Genomic DNA, 25,982 nt, shown 5'->3' with positions numbered 1-25,982 from the left:
CTGACTTTCCTCAAAGTAACCGATGACTGGCCCCTCCCTCCCAAATCCTATGGATTTGTTTTATGTTTTCCTCAACGGATCCAGGGTGAGCGTGACGTCGGCACATAAATCTCTATCAAGTAGGAGAGCCAGTGGGAGCACGGGTCAGGAACGAGAAAGCCCCAACACACATGCGAAGGGTGGCCGGTTCACATAACCCCCACTTGGGGCAGCCCAAGGCCAAGGGGGCCACCTCCCAGTGGCCACTCCCCAGGCCCTGGTCTCCAGGGTCAGCAGGTCACCAGCCCCGACAGAGGCAGCACCTCTAGCTGCTGTTCAAAAAAGAGAAAAAGCCCTGTCAGGTGCTGCTGCAGCTCGCTCATCTGTCTGAGTCCTCTGGTACTGACTCAGTTTCCTAGATATTTCTGGAATTGATACCCTAGCAGGGCAGTGTTCAGGCAAACTGTGAGGTTGGCATGCCTCCCACCAGCATTACTCCTCAGCTTCTCGCTGCCAAAATCTGACAGCTGTCCACCCTTTACCACCCTAAACACTTAAACAAAAAAGAGAGAAATTCAGTTGAAGTGGTCTGTGTAGAGATACAGCCCTGAACTACCAACAAATACTGGTGGTTGGAAACAGAGTAAATAGCTCAGAAGTTCGAGAACTTGGAAAACAATGTTAATAAACTGGTCCTATGACCCCTACCTTTCTGCATGGATCACGCCTCCCCTCCTTCAAGTTACAGTTCACTCTCCCATCACCAGGTAGGCCCACCTGGACCACCTGTTTATAACAGTGAAACTGAGCCCCTGATGGCTCTTAGACTGCTCTGTTTTTTCCCACGGCACTTGTCACCTTCTAATGCTCCACATAACTTATTATCATCATGCTTATTGCTGATGGCCTGTCTTCTGTCTCTAGAATGTAAGCTCCATGAGTCAGGGGTTTAATCTATTTTGTTCACTTATGTATCCCAAATACCTGGACCAGTGCCTGACACATGGAAGCCACTAGCAAATATTTACTGAATGTGTGAAGAAATGAATGTGTGAACAAATAAGTGGGCGAAGAATGCTTGCTGAAAGGTGTAGTTTAGAATGGAGGGTTCAGGCTTAGCTCTCCTCTCTCTCCTCAAAAGGTTGAAAAATTTTGAATAATCAGAGCCAGCAGATTTGGAAATGATATTCCTGGAAGATGGCAAGCACCCCAGCACTGGGGACATTCACATGGTGAGGTAGAAGGAGAACAATTCCAAACCCCAGATGCCCAGCCGGTCTCTAAGCCCTTTAAAGCCCCATCCACCTCGGTGGACGGATCAAGACTTTCGTTGCTTAAGCAGGTGCTTTCCCCTGTTCCAGAGAGAGATGGCAGCTCTGTAAGTTTCCAAAACCAGGCCAAGGCAAGGTTGGCAATGTTGTGGGCCTGGAAGGTCTTTTCATGAGATCCATGACCTTGAAGAGTTGGAGGAATGCACCAGAGCATGTGTTGCTTTAAGTCTTATTCTTGTAAGTAGCAGAACACCCAAATCATACCAGTATAAGAAAAAAAAAAAAAAAAAAGGAATTTTCACAAAAAAAGGAATTGTAACAGAGTGGGACAAGTGGAGTAGAAGGATCTTGAGCTCACCTGCTCTCACAAGCACACCAAAATCACAACTCACTGCTGAACAACCATTGATAAAAGAGACTGGAGCCTTCTAAAAAAGATATTCTACATCCAAAGACATAAAAAGGAAACCACAGTGAGATGGTAGGAAAGGTGCACTCACAATATAATCAAATCCCATGCCCCCTGGGTGGGCGACCCACAAACTGGAGAACAATTATATTGCAGAAATTCTCCCACAGAAGTGAGAGCTCCGAGTCGCACACAATCTCCCCAGTCTGGAGGAGGAGCCCCCAAAACATTTGGCTTTGAAGGCCAGTGGGGCTTGATTACAACAGCTCTACAGGACTGGTGGAAACAGAGACTCAACTCTTGGAGGGCGCACACAAGGTCTTATGCATTACGGGACCCAGGGAAAAAGCAGTGACTCCATAGGAGCCTGAGGCAGACCTACCTGCTAGTCTCGGAGGGTCTCTGGGGAGGCGTGGGCGGCAGGGCGGCTGTGGCTCGCTGTGGGGACTAGGACACTGGTGGCGACGTACCAGGGAGTAATCATCGGCGTGAGCTCTCCTGGAGGTCACCGTTTTGGCACCAAGACCTGGCCCCACCCAACAGCCTGCAGGCTCCAGTGCTGGGACGCCTCAGGCCAAACAACCAACATGGTGGGAACACAGCCCCATGCATCAGCAGACAGGCTGCCTAAAGACTTGCTGAGCCCACAGCCACCTCTAAACATGCCCCTTGACATGGCCCTGCCCACCAGAGGGCCAGGACCCAGCTCCACCCACCAAAGGGCAGACACCAGAAGAAAATCACCATCCAGCAGCCTGCGGAATTGAGTCCACAAACACAGACCAGAACCTACCCTGGGACCAGCTGGTCCCTGGCCCTTGAGTGATGAGAGGGGAGTGTACTGCTGGGACACATAGGACATCCCCTACAGAGGGTCACTTCTCCAAGGTCAAGAAACATAACTAACTTTCTACATACATAAAAATACTAATAAACATTTAGACAAAATGAGATGGCAGAGGAATATGTTTCAGATGAAGGAACAAGATAAAACCCCAGAAGAACAACTAAGTGATGTGGAGCTAGACAATCTACCCGAGAAAGAGTTCAGAGTAGTGATTGTAAAGATGATCCAAGAACTCAGGAAAAGAATAGATGCACAGAGCGAGAAGTTACTTGTAACACTCTAGGAGTATCTGATTGAATCCAGGGGTTTAAATGATATCACTTGACTTATACCACTCTGAACAAATCTCTGTGGTCAGGGGAAGGGAGGGAGAGCCAACTGGTCATGTGCTCTATCCGAGATCCAGGGATGGAGGCAGTGTCCCTGGATGCCAATAAATTAAGAGTAGAAGAGAAGCGGATCCTCAAGTGAAAACGAGAATATTATCATAGGAAGGAAGAGTGGATGCCTGGGAGGAAAAACAACAAATGACTATGCCAGTAGTGTAAAATGAAACTCATGTAGAGCAGGCAGACAGAATGGTTCCACCTCGAAAGCCAACTCCAGTTGACTATCAGTGGTTCTCTGGAATGCCATGTTGAGAAATAGTCTGAGACCAAGCCAAGGAAGAAAAAGTGTCATGACTGATTAGAAATATCTGCTATGTGCTCAGAAAACCGTTGGGTACCAGATATCTGTTCTCATTTATTTAGGCATTAGCCAGCGAAACCGATTACAAATTAAAACATGCAGAGAGTGACAATTATGCTAGGTCATGCCAGTTTTAGGACTTGCAATGAGTTTATTTATTAAAGTCCTTGTTGCTTTATGTTTCACACAGTCAGGACAAGGAGTGGGACTCTAACGAACAAGACCACTCATCACCACTGAAGTCAACCTGCGATTCTGAAACAAGCTGATGTTTAACCTTACCTTTTTCATTGGTGGCATCACCAAGACTATCTATGATGTGACACTGACCAGGACTTGCCAAGTAGCATTTGGTCAGTAATCACTTGCTTGGTTTTTTTTCCCCCTTGCTCAACAAATCTTGATCAAGCCCCTATCTGTGATAGGCCCTACGCTAGGTACCACATAAACAGTAGTGATCAAAGCAGAGATCAAAGCCCTTGTCCTCACTGAGTTTATGCTTCATTGAGAGCAGCCCTGATGGCTTACAGCTCCTTACAATGTCTCTTTTTACTCCTGATTTGTCATCTTCAAAGAAACCATATTCAGGTATATTCCATTCCAGCCCAATGAACCTATCACCAGAACTTCCGCCTAAAAATGTCACCACTCCTACACTTGGCAGAGAACATCAGGTGGTTAAGGCACACCTGTTCCCCCAGTATCCACAGGGCCATCAGTTCCAAGAAGATGCTTCTCAACAAAGCCACCTCATGGAAGCTGAACGATAATGTCGTAGACATGATCTCACTCAACACTGCCATCAATCCCAATGGGCAGGTGCTATTATTAACAACATCACTGTCTTGCCAATAAGAAAGCTGAGGCTCAGGGAAGTTAAGTGACTTTCCAGACACCACACAAGTAGCAGAATGATGGAGCTGGATTCAAATCTATGTTTGCTCATTCCAAGGACTAGGCTCCTAACCACTAGGCAGTACTGCCAGGCCATGAGCTCCTGGGCATAGAGCTAGTATGGTTTGATTATACATATGACCCCAGTGGCCCCATGGAAGGAGGAGGAGGGACTTAAGTGTAGAGTAATTAATGACTGCATTTATTTGTCTCCTCTTTGAATTAGTCAGCTCGGGCTGCTATAACAAAATACCAGATTAGGTGGCTTAAACAACAAAAATTTGTTTTCCCACAGTTCCAGAGACTGGAAGTCCATGATCAAGGTGCTGGCAAAGTTGGTTTCTGGAGAAAGCTGTCTTCCTAGTTTGTAGACTGCTGCCTTCTTATTGAGGTGTCAGATGGCCTTTCCTCTGTGCATGCATGCAGAGAGATGCATAGAGAGAGAAAGAGAGAGAGAGAGAGAAAATGCTCTGGTGTCGCTTCCTATAAGGACATTAATCCTATCAGATAAAGGTCCTAGCCTTATGACTTCATTTAACCTTAATTATTTTCTTAGAGGTCCCATCCCCAAATATGGCCACTTGGGGGTTAGGGCTTCAACATGTAAATTTGGGGGGATGTAAATATTCAGTCCATGACACTCCAAAGGTGTCTTATAGGTTATTAAGAGAAGATCATTATGCATACTGGGTGTCACCAGTGGTGGGGCATTAACTTTGCTAATAACCTTACAGAAGATCAAGGCATTTTGTGGCATAAATAAGCCATTAATGAATTATAGGTAGTTAATAATCTAATGCTGTTTGTATTTAAGTGGATAGGGCCCAAGCCCTGGGTCCATTATTATGCCTTTCCCTTTTCTCATGCTGGATACAATACCCAGAGATAATAATTATCGTGTATCCCACGGCCTTCTCGCACAGTCCTAATTGCATATAATTTTCTTCTTTTTAATAAAGGTAACTCCTGATGAGTTTAACTGAATGGGATTTAATTTTTACATCTTTGTAAGAACTTCTGTAAAAAGAACCAGGCCAGAAAAGTTCATTTTGCCATTTTCTGCTCTTTTGTTGAGATTCTGTGTGTGTGTGTGTGTGTGTGTGTGTGTGTGTGTGTGTGTGTCTGTGTCTGTGTACAAAAGTGTGTCACTGTATTTATGGGACCCTTTGGAATTGAGCTAGGTTTTCATAGGTTTAGCGGACTATTGGAAAATTTTCCTTTTCTAATTCCTCCTGTAGGTGTCTTTCTGCCAAATGGATTGTTGTGGGTCTATGGAATTAGGGGTGTGGTTACCTCCTCACTGAGTTTTATAATCTCCCAGAGCTTCCCATCCAAGTACAACATCCATAGTTTTCATGGAGGCAGCAACCTCACCTAGAGGTGCCTAAGCTCTTACGGATGGGCCAGCACCAGTCATGAGGAGTCAGCCCAGTGGGTCTGCATCACAGAGATTTAGGAATTTAGGGATGAAATTAAAATTTTGTAAGCATTATATTTCAGAACTGAAAGAATGTAAAAGCCCTGTAGGAAAGAGATTCTCTAGTTTCTTCCCTGACCAGGAATGTCTGGCAAAGTAGATTTTGGAGGGGCCGTCTGTAAATGTTTCATCACAGCAGAGTTGAAGATCATTACCCCGATAGACGGTCATGAGTTCTGAGAGAGGATAACACTTCTCTTCTGGGTGAGCCCATATTTTCCATACCTCTGAGGTCCCGGTGTCATGAAGGGAGAGGCCATCTAATGATGAAATTTCCTAGGGAGTGGGCCATCATAGGTCTAGATGCCACGTGGTCAATTCCCATTTGGCTTTATAAGGAAGGAGCAACAGCTGAAGGGGAGTCTAATTAAGATCCCTTGACTGGGGTCCTGTCCTCGACACCCCGCCACACACACACACACATATTGCATAAAATGGAACAAAGAGATGTGAGAGGGGATTCTAAGTGATAAAAATCCAAGTCCAACCAAACTAAACAAATGAGGGTTTTATAACTGAAAGTTAAGAAAGTAATTGAAAAGTTCACGATCAAGGCTAGAAGTGCTTTAGATAAAGCTGAATCAACCTGCCCATACGGAGCTGTTATGAGTCCATATCCCTCCAGCTCCTGGCTCTGCCCTCCTTTGTGTTGCCATCAGTGTCTGGTAGGCTTTTCCCACATGGAAGCAAGATGGATATCAACCACTCTGGGCCTCATTCTACCAACTCAGCAACCCGAACAGAAAAAGAAATCGTCTCTCCCAATAATCCCAGCAAACATCTCAAGGCTCACTCTCGTTAAGTGGACTTGGGTCTTCTTTTCACTCATGGAAGTGAGGGATGGCATCAGCCCTATTTAATCCACGTGGCCTGAGAGAGGAGGGGAAGCGCCATTCCTTTTTTTCTTTTTTAAACTTTTGGGGTTGCTTGTGAATAGTCTAAACCTGTGGTTTCCAAAGCAGATTGCATGCCAGCCATTTCTTTTGATGATGGGAAGAGAATATTAAAGTGTCTCCTTGCATCTATTTTTTTATCTCCTCGAAGTTAGAAGAAAATGAGACTTCATTACTATTTATTATTTATTTATTTATTTTTGAATTTTATTTATTTTTTATACAGCAGGTTCTTATTAGTTACCTATTTTATACATATTAGTGTATACATGTCGATCCCAATCTCCCAATTCATCCCCCCCTCCCCAGCCCCTACTGGGAAATACAATTTCATAAATGGAAATTTGGGTGTTGTACCCAGAAAAAGGGGGAATAAAAAAAGTCTTTTGATACCTATGTCCAAATGCTTTCAAATGGGATACCAGGGTCAAAGTAGAATTTTAAGCAACCTCAATATTTGAAGATTAAAATTGGTATAATATTATATCTGGGATAAATATTTGCATGGCAGAATGATTCCTTACCCTTAAATAGAATTGCCCCGGTAGAACACTAAAGTGTCTGCTTATAGATCTGTGGACTTCAAGGTTAGGGCTGATGAGGGGACAAAAAGTACAGCTAAAGCATTAAGAGACGCTGAAATAATGCAAGTTTGTGAGAAAAAAGTGTGTTTAGTCAATGAATGAGAAAGCAGAGTGTTACTTACTAGGGTCAAGCTTACATGCATTAAAAAAAAATCCTCCCTTGAGACTTCAGCAATTTTTATAATTATAGTATAAAAGCTAAATATTTTAGTTGAGGGGGAAAAATGAGTTGAGTTTTCCAGCTGCATGTTTGCTCAGATAGTCAGGGACAGTAGGAGAGAGGGTTGATAAAAGCTCAGATCAACAGTGTTATCTCTCAGGCCTGGGAAGCTACTAGTGGCTGGTTGGGTGGTTCCACTCACAGATGATCCATCTATAGTAGCACCTGAAACGGGGCACTGCCCCTAGCTGCTCCTGCCTTGCGACGGTATCATGTAAAGGAACACATCCGAAATCAGGACGTGGACACCACCTGGGGGGTGAAGTTGCTTCATTTCACTATTTTTGAAATTGTCACCAGAAATCCAAACATATGACATTGAAGATTTCTTTTTTAAAAAGCTACAAGAATCGATTCCTGGATGTTGGCTAGCTCTTCCTTCATGGGGCTGGAGGTCACTAGTCAATGCAATATAAGAACGTGATTGATTGCAATGGTATCATATATAATTATAATAAAAGATGTGTTACTGATACCCTGATACTGTAAGAGCTATTTTTATCTTGTTCTTCCCTTATTTTTCATCTGTATCAGTGTGGTTTATGTAAACCTGACACATTTGTGTATGTGAAACAGATGCAGGGTAAAGTGCAGTTGTGTCTGTTTGAACCATATTTTTTTAATCATAGACATGATTTATGAAAATGTTCTTTGCGTATGAGTTTTTTCTTTCTCTCTCAAACAAAACGCACAGTGATTGTAAATCTAACATTCAATTTTTCTGGTACTTAGAGAGCTAGAAGAAGTAAAGTTTTAAAGTTGTTTTGCCTAATCTGTCTTCATTAGGTGTTGTAAGAGAAACAGTATGAGTTTCTGTAGATGCAAATTAGAATTCGAGAAAAGAACTTGCTCTCCAAATGCATGGTAAGGCCCCTCAACCACACAGAGCCACATGCCCTAAAACACTCTCCACTGCTGAGGGACTGGGTGCTGCTTCCTCAGCAGGCTCTCAGTGAATGGCAGAGAGAAAGGACCTTTCCCAACCTCCACCTCCAATGGAGTAACTCACACAGTGAGTTTCCCCGAGAGAGATTATTGAATCCAAGTGTTCCTTACCACTGCAAATGGCCCGTCAACGGTCTGATTTCTTAGACCTACAACCTAGAAGTCCTCTCCTTCACCCTCATGTCCAATCCATGACCAGTCCATGACCATGGGTTGCATTAAGTTTATCTCCTTAATGCTTTCAGAATCTATCTACTTCTCTACACTACATACCATAGACTAAACCATCATCACCTTCCTCCTGGACGCAGAATAATCAACTAATCTCCTGAAATCCACTCTTGCCCTCCTTGGTTCGAACATTTTCTTCTACAGCCAGACCTCGGCAAGACCTATAGCTGGAGGAGAGTGCTATCTGCGAGGAGCTGCAGCCTTCAGTAGAATGAATGAATGAATAAATATCCCAATCTCTCTCTCCCCTCATGTTTCCATATCCTCCAGCACCTTCCACTGACTAAACCCAACTCAAAGGTAGAGAGCAGGAAGGCCCAGGGGATGAACTTTGCCGAGGTCAACCTTCCTGGGGTAGAGAGCAGGATGGAGAACAGCAGAGAGGGCATCTGGAGGCACACAGAAATTACCCCACACACAGCTCCTCCGCCTAAGATCCTTCCAATGGCACCCCACAGTGCTTAGGCCCGATGCCTGCCATCCCATCTCAAACAGTGAGAAGTCGAAGTCTTGGAATTAAAGAAAAAGGAATTGGTGTTTTCTCACTTTTCCTAGCTATAAGAAGAAGCTGATGCCAAGACCTGTTTTATGAGAAGATTTTCTGAGATTAGCACATTGTTCAAATGGATGCTGTTAAATTAATGTTATTTAAAGACCTTGTAGGTGGTCTCTGCAGTCTTATTTATGTAGCTACTTTCTCGTAACTTCCCCCACATTTCTTCCATTATGGCCTGTGCAAAATGCAAATGTCACACCAGTCCCATGGAATGATCCTGATTCTGAGTTTCTTTCCATCAATGGAGTTGGCCTGTCCCTGGGATTCACGCAAAGATGAATCAAGTCTGTTCACACAAAACAAACATGGGTAATAGTCTGGTCTAGCATATTTTCTTAGCCTTTACAAAAAGGTAGATGTTTGCAATACTAGTTCTAAATTAATGAGTGCATTTACTATGCAAAAGCAGACTTCACTTTAAACACATGCTTTGAAAGAAAATAATGATCTCTGTTTCTGTCATCTATTTTATGCCATGGCTTTGTTCTTTGTCTTCTTTTTACCCTCCTTTCCTGCCCTTTCTTTTTTTTTTTTAATTTTCTACTTAAAAACAATTTTTTTTTATTGGAGTATAATTGCTTTACAATGTTGTGTTAGTTTCTGTTGTACAACCAAGTGAATCAGCTATAAGTATACATCTATCCCCTCCCTCTTGGACCTCCCTCCCACCCTGCCCCCATCCCATCCATCTAGGTCATCACAGAGCACCGAGCCGAGCTCCCTGCTCTATACAGCCAGTTCCCACTAGCTATCTGTTTTACACATGGTAGTGTATATATGTCAATCCTAATCTCCCAATTCATCACCTCCCTCCCCCCACTGTGTCCACATGTCCATTTTCTACGTCTGAGTCTCTATTCCTGCCCTGCAAATAGGTTCATCTATACCACATACATGTGGTAGATTCCACATACATGTGTTAATATACGGTATTTGTTTTTCTCTTTCTGACTTACTTCACTCTGTATGACAGACTCTGGTCCATCCACATCTCTACAAATGACCCAATTTTGTTCCTTTTCATGGCTGAGTAATATTCCATTGTGTATATGTGCCACATCTTCTTTATCCATTCATCTGTTGATGGACATTTAGGTTGCTTCCATGTCCTAGCCATTGTAAATAGTGCTGCTATGAACGTTGGGGTACATGTATCTTTTTGAATTACAGTTTTCTCAGGGTATATGCCCAGTAGTGGGACTGCTGGGTCATATGGTAGCTCTATTTCTAGTTTTATAAGGAACCTCCATACTGTTCTCCATACTGGCTGTATCAATTTATATTCCCACCAACAGTGCAAGAGGGTTACTGACAAGGGATTAATCTCCAAGTATACAAACAGCCATGAAGCTCAATATCCATCATCGGATGAATGGATAAAGAAGACGTGGCACATATATACACTGGAATATTACTCAGCCATGAAAAGAAACGAAATTGAGCTATTTGTAGTGAGGTGGATAGACCTAGAGTCTGTCATACAGAGTGAAGTAAGTCAGAAAGAGAGAGACAAATACCGTATGCTAACACATATATATGGAATTTAAGGGGAAAAAATGTCATGAAGAACCTAGGGGTAAAACAGGAATAAAGACACAGACCTACTAGAGAATGGACTTGAGGATATGGGGAGGGGGAAGGGTAAGCTGTGACAAAGCGAGAGAGTGGCATTGACATATATACACTACCAAACATAAAATAGCTAGCTAGTGGGAAGCAGCCGCATAGCACAGGGAGATCAGCTCGGTGCTCTGTGACCACCTAGGGGGTGGGATAGGGAGGGTGGGAGGGACGGAGACGCAAGAGGGAAGAGATATGGGAACATAAGTGTATATATAACTGATTCATTTTGTTGTAAAGCAGAAACTAACACACCATTTAAAGCAATTATACTCCAATAAAGGTGTTAAAAAAATTTTTTTTAAATACTCAAGGGAAAAAAAAAAGGGGCAGAAGACCTAAATAGACATTTCTCCAAAGAAGACATACAGATGGCCAAGAGGCACGTGAAAAGATGTTCAACCTCACTAATTAGTAGAGAAATGGAGATCAAACTACAATGAGGTATCACTTCACACCAGTCAGAATGGCCATCATCAAAAAATCTACAAACAATAAATGCTGGAGAGGGTGTGGAGAAAAGAGAACCCTGACCTTTCTTCTTGCCTCTCTCCTCCCTTCTTTCTTTTATTCTTTAACATAGTCTCCCCTTTACTAGAATTTTTCATCTTTTACTAAGAATATCTTATTTTCCGTTAAATTTTTTTTTAATATAGAGAAGTACAATGAAAATAAATTACCCATAGTTCCAGGCCTTGGAATTAACTACTATTAACATGTAGCATATCTGCTTCCAGTCTTTTTTTCTACAGTGGGATGTTAGGAGAGAACCCTTTCTGTCTTGTTTAGCGAAGAGTCCAGTAGTATTTAATGCCTGTTGATTGGGGGTCACTGTGGGCAACGGGCAGAAAGAGTTGCATTTTAGTATCTCAGAATATTTAGAAAAAATGTATTGGATCATCTCTGCGGGACATGCAAACTAGGTAGCTGAGGATGTTTTACAACCTTTTAGCCCCTCACTGGAGGCTATAAAAGGGTGAGAAAGTTGAAAAGCTGCACTGAAAATTGAAGAAGCTGAGAGGTGGAAATCGGGAGAAGAATCCTTTGGAGACAGCTATGAGCGTGCTGTGCTTCTCACCTCACCCACAGCCTCCACCCGCTGTGAGCGCGCGGTGTTCCTTCCTCTTAACCCCAAGGCACACGAGTGAGGTTTCAAGCTCACCCTTCAAGGAGTTGCACAGACTTCCTGGAGACTCTGGGGCCATGCAGGCCTGGGCTCCATATGGCCGTGGCGGGCTACTGCCCGGTAGGCATGGGGAAGGGTGACTGCTCGCGCATAGCCCTCACTTCCAAATGTTTCCTTTGGACCAGATGTAGGCCACACAGGAAGAGTCCCAGTCCGCGGGATGTCGGGGAGACTCCGCATGGGGTGGACCTCACCAGGGGCTAAGGGGAAAGTGTGGAACAGCCAGTGGGGAGACCTTGGTCTGCATAAAGGAACTGGGGAGGAGAGATCTCCAGTGATGGAGGAAAAGTCAGACCAACCGGACTCCCCGCTGCCAACCCAAAATGCCTGGCCTTAAGCATCAGCTGTGGCCAGAGAAAACCATCGTCAGGTTGCACTATAGTGTTGATCCCCAGGACCCTTCCTGCCTTTTAACTCTCCCAGGCCTGGAGGAGTCAGAAATCCAGTGACTGGGGCCAGGAAGATATGGGAAAGACAGGGAAATAAAGAAAGATCCTTGTGCGTCTTCCCCCCATTAGAGGTCGCAGCCTGAGGCAGCCTGAGTTGGCGAGAGGCGAAGCTTTAACTTGAATTTTGACCTTTATATGACACTGTACATTATTTATCAAATTGACACAATTTCTGAGACTGTAACTAACAAGAGGGCATTTTGTGGTCTCAGGCAGATCAAAAATTTTATGGGACCCTCTCTAGACTTTTTCCAAGAGGTGGGAAAGAACTGGCCCCAAAACGTGGATTCGAATGGGCAAATGAGGAAAAAAATAGAGTTGTATGTTGCCATCTAATTGAGCTGCAAGTCTTTATGAATATACTGACTTGTAGATATAGCACATATCTACCCGTCTTTAAAAATTACAGAAATTATATGCGAATTTGCCACCCTCAAACAAAATTAAACATTGTTCTTAAAGCCAAAGCCCCCTTTGATTTTCCCCTCCTTCTTCACTGCCCCGCCCCAACCCGTGCTGTGAGAGGATACCTTATATTCCTATAAAGCATTTAACTATGTAAAGTTTTCTTCTTTCTTTTCTCCCATCTCCTGTCATTTGATCCATATGGCAATTCCTTGCAGTTACTAGGAGCAGAGTGGAGTGTGAACCCCATTTTACGGAGGGGAAGGCTGAGGCTCCTGGACGTTACAGATGTGTCCATGTGCCATGTCTGCTTGGTGGCGGCAAGGGCTCTTGCCTCAGGCTGCATGGCAATTGTAAGGATGGATTTGTTAAGCAGCCCATTCCCCAAGGACATCAAGGTTTGTCTTCTCTTTCCTTCCTTCCTCCCTGTAACTCACCCTTTGGAAAGGAATCTTTGTTTGCAAGCTTTGTATGCTGACCCTCACTGCTGCCCCTGCATGCCTTCTCTGTTAATGGAAGGCCTGGCATCCCTACACGTTAGTCATGCCCAATTCATTTTACTGGATTGGGTCAGCCAAGCCAGCATTTACTCAGGCCCAATGCCATCGGGCAGAGTCTTCTACAGCATCAACAGCAACGGCCAATCAGGAGGCTTACTTAGTTCAAGTTCATTGCCTTTTGGCATTGGTGCCCGATGCCTTTGGGATAGGTCCATGACATTCCTTTATAAGGTACAATGACCATCTCTTGGGTAGCTTGGGAGTCCCACAGATTCACATGAGGCCCCGTGGTGGCATTTCATTTGGCACTTAAGGCTGGAAGCCACCCCTGGGCTTCTCTCAGGATTTGGAATCATCACTTTGTAGCTCAGAGTGGGAAATGCCTCATTAAACAGCCAACCCCACATGGTTCTTTACAAGAGGAAGGCTGTAAAATGCACGCGGGGAGGATCCAGGGGAAATTTGTTCAGATTGTTACCTTCCTTTCTTGCCTTTTAAAATTCAAGTTAAAAACTCTAATCCATTGAGGAAATGTAGCATCTATAGTTAGGGTCATCATAAAACATCATGTAAACCAATGTACCACCTGGGACTCTCTGGGGGAAAATGAGAACAGGGGTCACCCTAGCTCTAGTGTCCCACCCAGGCCACCCTTTGTCTGAATTCATTCACCTCATCCATATGCCCAATTTATTTTTTAAAACTCTAAATTTGAATTTCCCCTTCACTGAATAGCCATGTTATTTAACTGATGGATTTGTGAATGGAGTGTCATAGGGCTGGCAGAATACTGTCGCCATTACGAGAAAGCTTTGGAATCAGACCTGAGTCTGAATTTCGGATTAACTACTTTCTGTAAGTGAGACCTGGGCCACGATTATTAATTACTGGCTGCTGATGGGCCTCAGTGTTTTACCTGTACAGGGGCTCGCAGGGTGAGCGCCGGAGCAGCAGCTTCGACATCACTGAGGAATCTGTTAGACATGCCCGTTTTTTAGCACCCTACCCCCAGCTCAACTGAATCAAAAACTCCGGAGGTGTGGCCAGCGTGTTGGAATAACCCCTCTAGGTGAGTCTAATTCTGCCGAAGTTTGAGACCCCCCTGCTCTGCATAGTAGAGTGATGGTCTTGCCTTAATTGGGTTGAAGTTTACGACTTAACGAGGGGACAAGCTGTGCTGGTCAGCGCTCTGCCCTGACACCTCTGCCCCACGGCACATGAGATGGTAGAGACGCGTGTCAGTGGGTGAGCACATGAAAGGGAAGGGTGCTTTATCCATATCTTTGTGTCCTTACTGTGTTGACATCTGTATAAGTGGCTAGGAGATAGTCTCCCTGGTCCTGCGGGAGCTCTGATGGGGAAAGGCAGCCAGTGCAACGATGCTCAGTGAGCGTGGAAGGTGCTCGGTGAGGTGGAGCCCCTGAGGGACACGGGCAGGCACTGCGGCAAACCTTCACATCCACATTCAGGTCTCAAAATAACCCTGGCGTTGTCTGAATCAGGCCGAAGGCTTCTGGCCCCTCACACGCTGCTCATCTTGCCAACATCTGGGGGACGTATCTTGCTTTCTTTGTTCTCGGTCTCTCTGAACTTGGTCTGGTGGTGGTATTGGCAGGGTCTTCTCTTTAGGAGAAGTGTAGGGAGAGAATTCTCCAGTCGGCCCGACGCTTCAAGTGTGTCAAACCTTTCCTCCGGCCCTGCGCACATCGTTTCCGCATGACCACAGCCCTCTCTGTCAGCAGGGCGACCCCTCCAGCCATCCCGAGCAGAGGTCTTTCGACTCCTCTGCAAAGGCGTGTCTCCGGGAGGGCAGGGGAGCCTGGAAATGTCTGCTGAGAGTAACGGCGCTCTGTCTTGAAGGCGCTGGAACCGGGGCCTCCCGGGTGGCCACAGAACCCACAGTCTCCCAGGTAAACCGTGAGAGCGCAGAGGTATGAACGCATCAGGAGACGCTGACAAGGCGGAACGTCAGCCTTCCAGAGCCTCTGCGAGTCCAGCCCAGGTTGTTATTAGAGGCAGCTTCCTGGCCGGCCTGCGGCAAACACCAGATCTCTGCTCCATGCAGATCAAAAACCAGTCATGGGGAGTCAAGCCTTTCCACTGGGGTCACCTCCTGCCTCATCCAAACAACTTCACATTCCGGAAAAGAAAAGGCACACTCTCCGGAAACCTTCCCCTGACGCCATCAAGACCCAAAAAGCAGACTGAGAAAAGCAAGAGGGCTGTCTGGGCCCTGACATTCGAACAGATTTCCCTTTAGAAGCGCTGAACCCCCGAGTGAGGCAGCAGGTACAAACACACAGGCACGTGGTACCTTCCGATGATAAAAGCCGGGTTCTTGCTTGTTTCTCCCTGTGTTGTTCTTAAGCTTTGGTCACACAGGCCTCTCTGATGGGTCTTCCAGATGTACTGGGATTCCATTTTAATTGTTTCTCGTGTATTAATATCGCTCATTTTGTTGTGAGAGGAACGAACGATGATGGTGACCCTTAAAAGAGAACTCACAAAGCAGGTATTGGTTCATTTACGTCTCCACTCAAGCAGGGTCCATTTCACGTTGGAGATTCGGGGGAGAGAGGTATGTACATTCTGAAAAAACTGAATCCAAATAATGTGAGCCCCACCCATTTTACATGAGGGTGCTCAGTGCCAGCCCCCTGTTCCGTGGGGGGAGCCAGGCGGTGGTGACGGCAATGGTGGTGGAGAAATACTCTCCAAATGCAGTTCATTAACAGAGTTACTGCTAGTCCAGAAGGAGTAAGGGTCCCTGAACTGCATTCGAGGACCTTCTGATTCCCTAGATCTCCTTCTCTCTCGCTAACCGGTGCTCCTGACATCCTAGATGGGGCATGATAGTGTTCATTTTTCTACTAGAAAGAAATAGGACAGAGTTTTAACTACAAGTGGGACAATGTGATCAAGAGCAGATTAAGGCATATTTGATTAATACAGCATCTTCCCCACAGTGACCTTGACCAATGAAGAACACACCAGGCCCTGCAGGCTAGGGGAAGAGCATCTAAGCGCTCAGGATTTTATCATCACAACTTAGACTTTACTGCTCATCTCTGGACTGGTATTAAACGCTCACCTCTGAGCTGAGTGTTCCAAGGGATTCCGACTTAAATACACTGTGGTCATTCTGCCTTGTTGGTCTCCCTTGGAGAGAGACATTCACAGTTAACTCACATAAAGTCTGGACTCTGAGGAAGCAGGAGCAGTGCACACACGAAGTGCAGGAGGATGGTAGGACTTCGACTACAGGATAGGAGGAAAAGGCCCGGGAGGCAGAGGTCACAGCTCAAGCACAGGTCTGGAGGTGGGAGGAGGTGCCTGGGCCGAAGGATGTTAGGAGGCCCGCAGGGGGGGGCCAACGTGGCAGGTTGGGAAGTTGATATTTTATTGACTTTGCAATGGGGAGCCTTAGAAGGTTCCTGAGCCTGCAAATGATAAGATCAGATCTGTGTTTTGGGAAAGAAAACCAGTGTAAAGTGTGGAAGGTGAACTGACACAAAGAGAGGCAGGGAGCAGGTGGGCTGTTCAGAGTGCCTGTATTACTCTGGGCAAAATTACCTTGACAGCACTCGAGGCAGCAAGGGATTGCACAAGCTGATGCGGGGCCACGGCGGGGCAGGAGGCTTTGGTTGAGGTGACGAATAAGCTGCTGATGTCCGTGCCATGGTCTAGAACCTCTACTTGTCCATCTCAAGCCATGATTTGTGAGGAACGGTTCCTGAGGGCCTTTGGAGCCCTAGCAGGCCTTCCCCATAAACTCCCCTTGAAGGCCGTGGGCAGCTGAGACATCTCAGGGATGAAGCAATATTGTACAATAGGATTTTTCACCTGGGTCCAACCCGAGGTCTGGTACCTTCTGTGGGAGGGTGGCACTGAAAACTTTGGAGATCTAGCTTCTAATTACATCAAGGAGGAGATTCTGAGCTGTTCTGATTCGTACTCGGAGTCGTGGGCCCCGCCCAAAGGGGAGCAGGCTGCTGTGAGAGCTACGTTCTGACCAAGGTGGGTTTTGATGAGTAATTAGAGAAGCTCTTCATTCATTACATTACTGAATACTTCTGCCTTGCTTGCCGTTTGATAAACATAAATTCCTTTCATCCCCCCTCTAACATTTTATCACTAATTTACTGAGGACGAAACAGGCTTATCGGAGTTTCTGAAACTCCTTTTACTTTGTTTTACTTCCAAATTTTGCTAAATATAAATCCATTGGTATTCTATTAGTATTTGCCATTCAGTTTGTCTCTCTTTGTAATGTGAGCTATTCTTTTCTTCTCTCTCTCTCTCTCTCTCTCTCTCTCTGACAGCTGTTAGGATCTTCTCCTTGTCTTAGGGTGAGTCCTTTATCGTTCACTGATTTGTATACCCTGTGGACCCTTTCAGCTAGAACCTCACGTCATTCAATTCTGTTCACATCACTTGTTTGCCTTCATCAGATACCTTGTTCTCATTGTCCTGCAGGTTTATGACTTTGGATCTTTCACTGCCATTTTGAAAGGGTTTGGTTGGGAAGGAGGGCATGGAAATAAATGAGCGTGTGCTTAGGTCCTTGTGTTTAAAAGAGCTATTTTAAGTATTTTGAGCTACTTTAAGTATTTTTATAAAACTCCATCAGAAGTTGATGCTCAACATTGCTAATTATTAGAGAAATGCAAATCAACACTACAACGAGTTATCACCTCACGTTAGTCAGAATGGCCATCATCAAAATGTCTACAAACAATAAATGCTGGAGACGGTGTGGAGAAAAGGGAACCCTCCAACACTGTTGGTGGGAATGTAAATTGATACAGCCACTATGGAGAACAGTACGGAGGTTCCTTAAAAAACTAAAAATAGAGTTTCCATATGGTCCAGCAATCCCATTCCTGGGCATATATCCAGAGAAAACCATAATTCAAAAAGATACATGCAACCCAATGTTCATTGCAGCACTATTTACAATAGCCAAGACATGGAGCAACCTAAATTTCCCTCGACAGAGGAAAGGATAAACAAGATGTGGTGTGTGTGTATATATATATATATATATATATATATATATATATATATATATATATATATATATATATATATATACACAACGGAATATTACTCAGGCATAAAAAGAATGAAATAATGCCATTTGCAGCAACATGGATGGACCTAGACATTATCATACTAAGTGAAGTCAGACCGAAAAAGATAAATATCATATGACGTTGCTTATATGTGGAACTTAAAAAAATGATACAAATGAACTTATTTACATAACAGAAACAGACTCATAGAAATTGAAAACAAACTTACAGTTACCAAAAAGGCAACATGGGGGGAGGGATAAATTAGGAGTTTGGGGTTAACATATATACACTACTATGTATAAAATAGATAATCAACGAGGACCTACTGTATAGCACAGGGAACTCTACTCAATATTCTGTAATAACTTACATGGGAAAAGAATCTGAAAAAGAATGGGAAAAAAAAAAAGAAAACAAGTTGTTGGCTGTCCAACCTAATACCAAGTAGGCTATTGGAAATACTAGGCTAATTAGCATCATCCAGTGTCTAGAATAATGCCTGGAACCTAGTAAGTGCTCAATTAATACTTGGAGAATACATATTATAGAAATTTGATGCTGTTCTTTAATTGCTCTAATAATGTGTGTGTGTGAGAGAGAGAGACAGAGAGAGAGAGAGAGACAGAGAGAGACAGAGAGAGAGAGAGAGAGAGAGAGAGGGAGGGAGGGAGGGAGGGAGGGACTGGGGTAGTGAGTATGGCGAGAAAGCATGGACTTACAATTCAAGGACACCTAGGTTCCAATCTTGACCCTACCATAAGCCAAGCAAGTTCTATGACCTCCCTGAGGCTCACCTTTCTCCTCCATAAGGTTAGAATAATAACACCACACGCAGAATTACTGTGAAGGTTAGACATCATGATAATGACAATTTTAATACTAATTAACAGCTACTAGTTCTCACACCTTGGCATGCACTTCACATGCATTCTCTTAAATATTCCACACAACAGCCCTATGAAGTGGGTGATGTTCATGTCTCATCTTACAGATGAGGAAAGGAGACTTAGAGGGGTGAGGTTACTCACCCAAAGTGACCCAGTACACAGTGGGGAAAGCAGGCAAAATTCACGTCCAAGTGTACGGTATTTACAACAGAGCCATATAAATGATGGCTATTATCACTGTGTTCAGTAAAAGTGAGAAACAATTCCTTATCGATTAACAATGTATGGTATGTTTTTGGTTCACAGAATCTATCAAAACAAGATAGCAGTAGAGAAGGATTAACAAAAAGGATCCATTGGTGGTAAGAAGTGAAGGGGCTCCTTGAAGAGGCTATGCATACACGTAATGTCTTTTAGCATTAACATTCTGAGATTCAAAGTTCCTTCCACTCCCCAGCAGTTTTCACACTGTGTAGAAACCCAACTCAAACTGGTTTAGGACAAAAAGAAGGATTTACTGGCTCATACACCTGAAGTACAGGAATTTCTAGCTTCAAGCCTTCTGCCTAGAGCTGGATCCAAGTGCTCAAAAGATATCTTTAGGACTCAGACTTTCTCTCACCTCTGTTTTGCTCCCGTTGATTCCGATTCCATTTTCAGACAAGATGGCTGCTGGCGGCTTCAGGCTTACCTCAGCTCCTGTGGAAACAAGGCCTCTTTTCAATAATTCTCACAAAAATTTTGGAGTTGAATCTCTCCCTGCCTCTGATGATCCCACGCCTAGAGCCTTGGTTGGAAGTCTGTCTACATGAAATCACGTAAAATTGAAAGAGAAAGCAAGATGGTTTCCCCAAGAACAATCAAACTGCTGAATCAAGGAGATGGGGAAAGTAGTCGAAACAGAAAGATGCTCCCATGTGGGGCTCTGGGGCATCCCTTGGAGGGCTCTGAGAGGTTGAAGCAGGATGGAGAGGATTCAGTGGGACCCAGAGCCCCAAGTTAAGGACCACTGGCTCATACAACTTCCCGTGGGGAGTGGGGGGCACTATTCATGTTGTAGAGGCTGTGTGAACAGCCCACTTGCCCAAGCCCCATTTCAACTAGAGCAAATCCAGCCTGATCAAACCCGTTGCCTAGATTTGTTATTGGTCAGTCTCTGGGCTGTGCTCTCTGTAACTGATGCAGGAAGCCCAGTTGCTCTTCTCCATCTCCTCGGGGTAGTCAAGAAAGGCATAGTGAATGTTTGATGAGTGAATAAGTAAGTGTGTGAGTGAGTGAACACACTGGGTACGGGGTGGTCGCAGACGCTACGGAGACGAATCCCAGGTTCTCTGTTCCACATTTTCACCGCTCATGGTGCCTCTTGGCTCTGGCAACCACCATATGTGTGACCATCTGTTTAATGGCAGTTTGTATGGCTGGACCCAGCCCCCCACGAGGACAGAGATTGTATCAGCGTTTTCACTGTTACAACCATATAATGTTCAATCAACACTTGTTGATTTTGGCTCACTCTACAAAGTTGACGATGCTTTTTTAAATTCCACAAATGTGTATCAGTTGGAGAAATGTTCTAACGTTACAGAAAAGGCTAAGCATCCTCTGACCAATCCCTAATCGCACATATCTCCCTTCTGGCCAAGTGACGACGGCAACCACAATGACATACATCCTTTTAGCTTTTTGTTTGTTTGTAAGTGAGGTTTACTTACACATAGATTTATGGAAATACATGGTATTGTTTTGAGACTTGTATCCAGTTCCACCCAGTTTCCTGCAGCAGTTACATCTTATATAACAATACTACAATATCAAAACCAGGAAATGACATTGGCACAAAGCAGGTATATAGTTCTATGCCATTTTATCACATGTAGATTTGTGTGTCCGCAACCACCAAGATATGGAATTATTTCTTCAATAAATTATTCTAATTATTCCATCAACTACTCCTTTATAGTCATACCTCCTCTCCCCCCTCTACTGTTCCCTAACCCCTTCCAACCACTAATCTTTTCTCCATATCTATAATTCTGTCATTTTGAGACAGAATTATTAAATGGAATTATAAATTATATAAATGGAATCATATAGTATTTGACCCTCTGAGATTGTTTTTTCACTCAATATAGTGCCTTTGAAATTAAGTTTTTTTTTTTTTTTAACATAAATGACACCACGTTGCACATTTGCTTTTTAACTGGACGATGTGTCCCAGACGTTTCCCTTTCAGGATATTCCAATATAACTAATCCTTTCTAACTGTCATATGATAGCCCATAGAGCAGTTTCATCATACTTTCATAATTCCCCTATTGATTGTTGCCTATGAGTTCTTTCCCCTCCCTTTGAGAGGCTGCTTACAGGGCGACAGCTTTCCCAGGCTCCTTCGCAGAGAGGCCCGCATCCATGAGCTGTACTTAGTCAGAGCAAGGAAAGCAGATACTGGGGAGAGGGTGCCCCAAAAAGAGTCCACAGGGGAGCCTCAAATCTTTAAGCAAAGCACATGAACAAGTTCTTATGGTTCTTGAGTCTCCTGCTTAACTCCTTGCTAGGAGGTAACTTGTCTTCCTATCACCTAGAAACATGAATGAAGCTGGTGTGGGGGGAGGAGAAAAATGAATGTTTTTCCAGTTTCCCACTGCTGTTAGTGGGTAAATCCCATGGCAGTGATTTCTACCCCCAGTGCTCCAGAAAGATTCCCTAAACACACACACACACACACACACACACACACACAAAGAGTCATAGGAACAGGTGACAGAATGCCAATGCCTTCCTTTGGCTCCTCTGCAAGTAATAAGACCATCTCTCATGATGAGTGGGTGGAAAGGCATCCCACAGGCACATAATGAAGTGTTGATTCTGAGGGGCCTCGGGTGTAAGAGGGTGTCAGTGAGACTCTGGGAATCCTCCTGTGAGCCCCACTGAGCCAACACGAGTTACAAGCTCTCAGCTCTGTCCTGATGGAACCTGATCATGGTTTCCAGGCCAGAAAACCTTGGCAAGCCCCAAGCCCCAAACTCTGGTACCCGGGCAAACCTGATCTGTGAAGACTCAAATTCCTTCTCTGCCTCCCCGCGCCTTCTCTTGCCATGCTTTGAACCTTTTGTACAAAATCGTGGGCCTGTTATTCCTGTCTGAGAGGCTCCGAACTTTACTTAAAGTTTTTTTATTCTTTGGGAGAAAAAAAATGGGGCTCACGTGAATAGACTGAACCAGGAATCTAAACTGAAAGCAGAGGCCATGTAAACAAAACCCTTTTATGTGGCGGCTCCAAATGAGTTTACTTTAACAAAAACAGGACAAGTAAATAAGTGAGGTTTACAAATACAAACTGCAAAGTTGCTGAAGTGAGATAAGTGGTCTAAGGCCCTTCTGTTTAAATTCTATGGCCTGGCATTTCTCCTTTTGAGTTTCTATCAGGGAATCTGGGGTGGAGAGAATGTTCTGTACAAGAGAAAGGAATTTCCCATAGAGGGGCCAACCAGTGATCTGATGAGGGGACCTCCTGCAGGGGCCTGCCAGGGTTGGGCTCTCCTCTGTCCCAGCGCATGGCGAGACAGCTGGCTGGTGACAGCACCTGAATGCCCCCACCCCACGGAAGGGACTCTCCAAAACATCGTGTTCTGCCAACGTGACCGCGGAGAGCAATGTCGTGGTGGAGGTGGGTAGGGATGACAAGAAAAATTCCATCAGATGTCATTGTTACTGGAGGGAAATTTCCTACTTTTATCCACCAAGAAGCATAGGGTGTGCCCAGCAGGTGGAATTCATTATGAACACTAGCGTCCTTGCCAGCAGGATTGGTGACCTGGCATTCAACCACTCTCCCAGGGAAAAAAATCTAAACATGGCATGAGATTTCATCTGGGCTGTTCTGAGACAGTCAGTTGGATCCAGAGTTGGGGGTAGGGGTCAAACCAGTACAAGGACTGTGGGAAGAAGGCAAAGAACAGACGTGGGGGGCTGGGAAGATGACCCGCGTGCCGTGGTGTGCTAGTAAACGTTTAGCAACCGGCTCTTGGGGTTGGGGGTGGAGAGCCCTGATTTGTGACGTTTCTGGATTTCCATGGCGTAAATACATCCAGCAAGAGCAATTTCAAGTTATCAGTGGGAAGTCGCTTGGCTCACAAAATTCTTGAAAATGTAACAATCAATTCTCCCTAGCTGGTATGAGCTGGCTCCGGCGGAGCAGCCCGTGCACGGTGCAGGAAGTGGACATCAAAAGACTGGGGTGGGGGCACAGGGGGAGACTAATGTCTGAACCATCTTCCCAATGATTTAGAGCGCCCTATGTTTCTTTTTTTTTGTATAATACTTAGAATGTTTGTTCAATGTCTGCCTGCCCTTTTAGAATCAATGGCTTGACAGCGTCTCTCTGGGTTATTGATGTATTCTACGCCTAGCACATAAGAGGGGCTCAAAACATTTTTTGATGGGTCCAAAGGTCTGATGAATGCTATAATTAATAGTAAGAGTACCTACCATGCGCAAGGCACTGGACTAAGTCCTTGACAGGAAGTGTCTATCAATCTTCGCAGGGGGCTTCTCAAATTATGATAGGTACATCACATGGAGAGTTGATTACATATAAGGTTACCTAGGCTGCACCCCAGATCTTCGTTTAAACAGGCTTCCCAGCTGGATTCTATAGAAACTCAAATTTCAGAACCACTTCCTGGTGCGGCAGATCTTATGATTCCTATTTTAGAGATGAGGCAACAGAGGCTGGTAAGTTTCAGTAACCTCCCCGAGGTTGTGCATTAGATAACTGGTCTAAGGCACAGTTAGGTCTGCTAGATGTCAGAACGAGCCAGCAGGCCAGACGGGCTCCTCCCATATAGCAAAACTGAACACCCTGATGAATGAATGAATGAGTGAAGGACAGATCTCGCCCCTGGATGCTCACTGTGGAATTCAAAAGGCAACAGTCAATGCAGAGGAAGCCAACAGGGGTCAATTATACTAATTCTGGGGAGAGGTGATGAAGCTTAGAGTAAAGATGGTGAATATAGAAAGTAAGACATTGTGGTAATGAGTCAATGCTTACCTACGCATCAAGTTCTGTGTGAGGTCTGCATCATTGCTCCATTTAACCTGTATAACAACTCAACAGGAGAAATGCTGTCACCCATGTTTTACAGTGTGTGATTCAGAAAGAATAACTCATTGAGTTCACCATTAGGAGGCAGAACAGGTGAAGCTGGAACTCTAGTTTTCCTGAGTCTGTGCTCCTTGGCTTCTGATAAATCGGGATTCAAACGTATGCACTGTGACTAAAGGGGAAGGTCAAAGCCACCCTGAGGCAGGTTGGCAGCACATCGTAGGGAGTGGGCTTCCTGCCAGTCCTAGTGAGGGGACCTTCAGCGACCACTGGGAGAAACACAGTGGAGGATACCGGGTGCCATGAGGACTGGAAAACGTGAGCCTGTGTCTGTCCGGTTCCTGGAAAATGTCACTGAAGCTGGGGCATCCCCAGCACTTGTGTGGACAGATGCCAACTACTAGTGGCATGATTTTCCTCTGGCTCTTCAGGAACCCAGGTCCTGCACCTTGTCTTATTTCATGGCCATGTACAGGTCAAAGGAAGCTTGGAGCATCTCTTCCTGGAACTGAGGCAGTTTCCTTGGAGATAAAAGTCATCAGTCGTGGTTAAAACTTCAAAATAAAAAGAAAGTGATTTCTGAAGAATGTTCTGTGTCATTTTTCCTCCTCCTTCTTCTTCATCTTCCCCACTCATAGTTTTGCACAGAGCTAATGACAAAGGGATGCAAATAAAAGTCTCGTTGGCTAGAAGAGGCACATATTTGCGTGGCGGGGAAGACTGAGTTGGAGAGTCTGCCTTCTGCCAGGAAGAGCCCTTCTGGGAATCATTCTTCTCTAGTCCAAGGGTTTGGAACCAACACAACACAGTATAATTAATAAGCACAGTGGTGTCTGCATATAGGCTTTCCTTAAAGAATGTCTAGGATTCTTTGGGTGGGAAGAAGACAGGACAGCAGGCTGAGGGTGAAGAGGAAGGAGCATCAACCTAATGATTTTGCCAAGGCCGTGCTTTTTATTAACCTGCTCTGGTCATGTTCTTTCCTAAAGCATAGGAGTGGGGGTAAAATGGGCAGTTTTCCTATATCACCACTGGGATTATAAACTGGTATAGTCTCTCTGGAGGGCACACTGGTAAAATGTCACAATCTTTGATGAGTGCCTACTGTTGACTACCATAAACCACTAGGGTTTTGGAGTCGTTTGTTACTGCAGCGTAATTTACCCCATCCTGACTGAAACAGTAGATAATGATTGACATTTAGGCAAAAGGTATTTGCATCCTACAGCAGGACCCTATGTGGCTCTAAAATTAGGAGACAGTTGCACATTTACTGATGTGTAAGGTTCTCCAAAATATATTTTCAAGTAGAAAATCCATGCATGACATGGTCCCCCTTTGGTAAATCTAGACAAGTGGACTGCAGGTGCCTCTTGCATCTAAACATGGACCACACGACTCCCCTCCCCTCCCTTGGCATCTTGTCTCAGTGCTGTTCCCAGGGCCCCGATTCTCACATGGATTGCTTCATGATTTTAGTTTCTCAGCGGCTCTCATCTGCACAACACCATAAACACTCAGGAAGCCAGAGCCTCTAAACGTCCGACCTTCACTCTCTACCTCACGACATACATCACGTGTGGAGCTCCCAGCGCCATCAGCAACTCATCAGGCACTGAGAGGTGTGGAAAGTGCTTCATGTGTTTGGGAAGGCAGCTCCCCAACTCCCTGTGTGGTTTCTTTTACTCTGCCACTCACCACGGCACGTGGTTGCCCAGGATTTGTGAAAAGACGTATTGCACGTTTTATCCCTT

The 25,982-nt window shown here is 44.8% G+C and overlaps 1 long non-coding RNA gene across 1 annotated transcript in view; it reads right to left on the bottom strand.

Annotated features, from left to right (window-relative positions):
• The window catches only part of LOC307193514, a 135,399-nt gene that overhangs the window by 66,799 nt on the left and 42,618 nt on the right, over window positions 1-25,982 (bottom strand). Inside the window, exon 5 of the long non-coding RNA XR_013830345.1 lies at window positions 19,744-19,820. This is a non-coding gene — a long non-coding RNA (uncharacterized lncRNA). The remainder of the gene's footprint in view (window positions 1-19,743; window positions 19,821-25,982) is intronic.

The sequence above is a fragment of the Stenella coeruleoalba genome, assembly GCF_951394435.1.
Source record: "Stenella coeruleoalba genome assembly, chromosome: 10".
Classification (NCBI taxonomy): domain Eukaryota; kingdom Metazoa; phylum Chordata; class Mammalia; order Artiodactyla; family Delphinidae; genus Stenella; species Stenella coeruleoalba.
Note: the sequence above shows the minus strand (reverse complement) of the source record. Positions and strands in the feature narration are given on the sequence as shown.